We start from the raw sequence: 5,963 nt of genomic DNA, 5'->3' as shown, positions 1-5,963 counted from the left end.
ATTTTTATTAAAGAGGAAAATAGAAAAAGACGGCGGAACCAAACCCTTGAGACTAAGGGCCGAGCCTCATTAAAACCTCAACAAGAGGAAAATGAGTACTCGTTTAAGAAAAGGTGCCTAAGAAGCTGAGTTGGAAAATTTTCAGAAGCTCCGGCCGAACCATCGCCCCTAAAAAATTCCGGCTCCCAAAAGCACAGAAAATGAACAAAACAACAGAAAAGAAAAGAAGAGGACGGGTACATGGCCGGAAAGACGGCGTCGCCGTGACCCCTCGAAACCTCAGAACAAACAAAACCGAGGGCCAAGATGAACCGCTCCACCCAAGCGCAAGCCAAACCACAACCAAAACTCATCAATAACGTAAACGAACGTGGCTGTGAGAAGCCATGTCAAGACCTACCGCCGTCTTGATAGCCTCAATCGCATGGAGCCACCAACCATTTGGCACCACATCGCTTGCCATAATATCCGCCGGCTTATTGCCCTCCCTGTAAATATGAGTGACCTGCAAGTTGAAATCTCTAAGCAAACCCAAGGTTTTCTTCCAAGCAGCCACGAAGCGCCACGGAACCAAATTATCCCGTCGTCCAAAAAGATTCACAATATAAGTAGAATCTGATTCCACCCATAAAAACCTCCAGTTCCGCTCATGCGCAATTTGAATCGCGAGAATGACCGCAAGAAGCTCTGCTTCAAAGGCAAACCCTTTGCCGCCATCTTGATGAAAACACCCACGGACACAACCATGATTATCCCGAAAAACCCCGCCAGCAGCGATCTTCCCCGGAGCTCCCAAAGCAGAGCCATCAGTGTTGACCTTAATCCACTGTAGAATCGGAGGCCACCAATGCACATTCACAAAAATAGGAGGCGGCGAGACTCTAGAGGCCACCCCAATCCTCCTAATAATCAAATAATCCGACCAACTGTTATTCATACAACCCAACTTGCTGAAGTTAGCTTCAACTTCTTTAAAATCAATCCTAATGTGTTGAAGCAAACGCTGCCTGCTAAAAACCTTCCCTTTGAACACACACTCGTTTCTTTGATGCCAAATTGCCCAAAGAAGATAAATAATACCAGCCTTCTAGTACGTCAGAACTTGGGAGCTAGGCTTATGATTCCACGCTGCAACTAAGAAACTATGGATATCAACATGTTCACCATTAAAATTAAACCAGTTTAGGAATTCCTCCCAAACATGTCTAAGCTCGCTGCATTGCCAGAAAAGATGATCGATAGACTCCCCACTCCTATAGCAAAAACAGCAAAAATTAGGCATAATCAGTCCTTGCTTGATGATGCAATCAAAAGTAGGTAAACGTTTATGAATCAGCCTCCAACAAAGCAACGAACGTCGCACCGGGATGAAATTTTCCCAAATCCAAGAACCCCACTTAACAGAAGGAAACCCATGACATCGTTTTGAGAAAGCTGCGGCAGCAGAGACCGTACCATGCACAGAACTCTTCCAAAACCTATTATCCGAACCTTCCCCGACAGGAAGAAGCAGGATATCACAAACGATTTCTGGGAAGACATTTAAAAAGTTTTGAGTGAAATGCCAAACCCCTTCATAAAAATAATCCGCCACTGAGCAAGTCAGCGTCTGTAAAAGAAAATCCGGGACACCACAGCGCTTCACAAGAGAGTAACCAAGCCAATCATCTTTCCAAAAATTGATCGAAGTTCCTTCACCCACATAACAATAAGCGTCATCAACTAACTCAGTGATTTCCGGCCTCAAGCCCAACCAGATCGAAGACGCCGTCGCCTTGGTGGGACGGCAAAGCGGCGTCAAATATCTACTGCGCATAATCTGATGACTGAAACTTTGCCCACCAATAATGTTCCACGCCATCTTCATCAAGTAGCTCTTGTTCATAATATCAAATGAACGAATTCCAAGACCACCCTCCTCCTTAATAGCACATACCCTCGCCCAACGAACCGGGCAGCTGGGTCTCTTGGAGACATCTCCAGTCCAGATAAAATTCCGACACTTCAAATCCAGCTCCTTAATGAGACTTCTCGGCCAGCGATAAACCATCATAGAATGCGTAATAGAACTCTGAATCACAGACTTCACCAAACAAATTCTACCAGCCATAGAAAGCTGCATGCCCTTCCATCTGGCAAACTTGAGAATAATCCGATCATGAATTGCACGCAAGAAAGAGGCTTTGACCCGCCCAGAGAAAATCGGCACGCCTAGATAATTGAACGGCAGAGATCCCTTCCTGAACTTCAAAATATTAATGATATGACGTTTCAACCTGTTAGGAGTCTTGTCCCCAAAATAAACGTGAGATTTCTCCATAGAACAGATCTGACCGGAAAGAGAGCCATAAAACTCCAAAATATGAGTGATCTTACGAGCATTCGCAGTCGTTGCACGACCAAACACCAAAATATCATCTGCATAAAGAAGCTGAGTAGGGAAAGCAGTACCTCTGGTAATTTTCATTGGAACAAGATTACCAGAATCAACACAATTCTGGAAGAGGACACTGAGCACATCTTCAGCAATTCCAAATAAAATTGGGGACAAAGGATCCCCCTGCCTGACGCCTCTAGAACACTGAAAATAACCACAAAGATTGTTGTTATAAAGAATTGAAAGTCTAGCAGAACGAAGAATAATATCAATCCATCTGATGAAAGTTTCAGAGTAGCCTCCAACTCGCAAAACCTTAAGAAGAAAATCCCAACGTAAGGTATCAAAAGCCTTTCTTATATCAATCTTACAAGCCATGTTAATCCCCCCATGAGAACGCTTGAGGCTGTTCACCCCCTCAGAACCAAGCATAATGCAGTCATGAATGGAACGACCGCTAACAAAACCAAACTGGTGCTTGGAGACCAACTCCGCCGCCACACCGCTCAGCCTCGTAGCCAAAACTTTCGAAATGATTTTGAAAAGGAAATTCGAAAGCACAATAGGCCTCAGATCAGTAACTGAATTCACCGTCTCTTTCTTCGGAATGAGAATCAAGGTATTGGAGTTGCAACCCGTCGGAAGATAGGAAGCCACAAAGAAATTCCTAACAGCCTCCCAGATATCTTGCTTAATGATACTCCAGCAAGCATGATAGAAACGACCACAAAAGCCATCCGGACCCGCAGCACTGTGTGGATCCATGTCAAAAACCGCAGCAGTAATCTCCTCCTGATCAGGAATCCTTGACAGTAAGGCATTCTGAGCCGAAGAAACCGTGTGCTCAATTACAGCCTCAATGTGCACAATATCCACCTCCGCTGTCTGATCTTCAGCAAAGAGACTAGTAAAAAACTGGACAATATGACCACCAATCTCCTCCTGATCATAAACCATCTTATTATTAATCTCAAGATGGGCAATCATATAAGATCTCTTTTTGTAACGAAGCAAGGAGTGAAAAAACGAGTTGTTCCGATCTCCATCATGCAGCCACTTGACTCTACATTTCTGACGAAGCAGACTATTCTTTCTGGATAAAGACACATTAATTTTCGCCTGAGCTAAAACCTCAGCGTCAAAAAGCGCATCCGTATATCCTTCCTGTGAAATCAGTAGCCGGCATCCTAATTGTTAAATAAAAAGAAAACTTATGATTTTCAAAAGAGAAAAAATGACTAAAAATAAAAAAAGATTTAAAAGAAACGAATAGAGAAAGAGAGAGGCTACTCACACGGCAGAGACTAATGCTCGATGGATATGGGGATCTTAAAATTGGGCATGCAAACAAGTGAATAAAGAAAGGAGGTTGCACCACACTTTCAATTTAACCGCAACTTTTATAAATCTTTCTTTTCTGTCTAAATCAAAAAAGGAGCACACTGGGACGTTGAATTGCAGAAGGGAAATGGGAGGAAGAAGACGCTACTGAAATGCAAGTAGCGACACTTGATGGGGAAGAAGAAGATGCGACTAAAATTAAGGGCCTGTTTGATATGGGTTTATAGGTAGGATAAATTAAATTAATACAGATTAGTGTGATGTTTGATATCATGTGCAGTTAATATGGTCAACTCCTACTTAATCTCACTTCTCCATGCTATTTTGTGGGAATAACCCATACTAATAATCCGCCCCTCCTCCCTTGGATAATTTTAATACTGCGAAGTTGGATAAAAATTCTGCTACCCTTCCTCACGCATATCGATGCAAATGCCCAAGTAATGGTGGACACACATGGTATTTTTAAAATTATATGAGGATAGTTTTGATATTAGATAATATAATCCAACATAATCCTATGGATATCAAACACAATATAGGATTAAGTAGCCATGATATCAAACACCCATGAAATAGTATAAATCCACACTAATCCACACTGATTTTTCAAGATAATTTTAATCCTAATCAATCCTAAACTGCAAATCAAACGGACCCTAAGAAGCGGTCGACGCTTGATGTAGAAATTCATTAAACCTTTTTTTTTTCTTAATATGGATTGGTAGATGTAATGGTCAAAAGTTGCATAGTCTATTTAAAATAAATATTTGCAGCCGAAGTGGCTAGTCCAGTCCAAAAATTAAATTAATTAAAATTAACCCACGTGCTAGGCTATCAGGGTCTCAATTAACTTATTTGACCCAATGAGATGAGTAAAACCTGATTCATATCGACAAGTTCAAACTCAGGCCCACCATGGAGTCATATAGATTCGTCAAGTCAATCCCTAGAAAGGGCGACTACTTGATAAACAAGTCAGGGAGCATTGTGTGATATCATCTCCGAGAATTTCGGAGTAGTTAGGGTTTGGACTCAAGTCGGGTGACAACCCTAGCCACCATAGGCCTACATATAAATATAATCCTACTACGTCAGACGATCCATCCATTCATTCATACTCTTAATTATCAACTCCACTTGCACACGTACTCGACATGATTCGCTAGCTCTCTTGTTCGATCAATTCGCCTCCACGCTCTCACGTTCTACTAGTCCGACCAGCCAGATCGACTACCTCAACCCTACTCTATTATTCTCTTAACACAGTAATTGGTTCCGCCCTCTCTAACGCTTTAGCCAAATTAGCCAAAGAAGGAGTTCTTTCTTGGGAATATGAGTGGCGAAGGGTTACTACGTACCTTGAATCACTATTTCCATTTTTTTTCGATTGATTGCCTTTTTTTGTTTTTGACCACAAGTTTTAAATCTTAATGCAGGGCAAGGAAATCTCGTTTTTCAATTATTATATTAGGGTCGGAGCGTAGACGAAGCGAGCAGAGCCCAGGAAACAGGGAAGCCCGTCATAAAGCAGTCGACTAGAAGTCGAAGACTGCTGGCCTGAGAGAAGGCGGCCTCTCTCGGGAAACATGGCAAAATTTCTCTTCTTTCTTTTTGCTTTTTTATTTTGTGGGTAGGTTCAGTAAGAGCAGAGGAGATCAGATACACGGAAACGAAGACCTTCGAGCACAAATATTGGACCGGGAAGAAAAAAGGGGAAAAAAGGAAAGTCTAAGTACGTATGGCACGAAAAGGAACCGCACTTGGCATTCCAGACTTTTTTGCACAAGAGTAGCAATTATCCGCCTATCCCGGGGATAGGAACAGTCAGATGAGACCTGCTATTCATCGGCGAATTACTCCACCGGGATATCAGATGTTGAATAATTGCCCGCTCTTGGTCCGTCTACGAAGGGGTAAGAAAGGAGAGCAAAGCAGACTTGCCCGATTAGTACTATCAGACTCGATGCGAAAAGGCAAGGGGTGGAAGAGTTTTTAGGATTCTTAAACCCGAAAGCATTGATTGAATGGCTTGGTCGAGGACGGCAATTAATTTTACGTTTTACTATTATTTTTACGAATACCGTCAATTATATTTTATCGTTGAACTTACTTGAGCGTCAGAGGCGCTTCCATCGACACCACCACTGATGTTTCTAGAATGGCTCTAACGTGTTTGTGGTTTAGGTTGCAAGTGCCCACCGCTCCGGACATACACGACGTCCTAATTCGTGATTGTTGGACC

This window comes from Salvia miltiorrhiza, unplaced genomic scaffold, assembly GCF_028751815.1.
Source record: "Salvia miltiorrhiza cultivar Shanhuang (shh) unplaced genomic scaffold, IMPLAD_Smil_shh fragScaff_scaffold_23_2, whole genome shotgun sequence".
Taxonomy (NCBI): Eukaryota; Viridiplantae; Streptophyta; class Magnoliopsida; order Lamiales; family Lamiaceae; genus Salvia; species Salvia miltiorrhiza.
The sequence above is the reverse complement of the archived record's forward strand: the minus strand, read 5'-3'. Positions refer to the sequence as shown.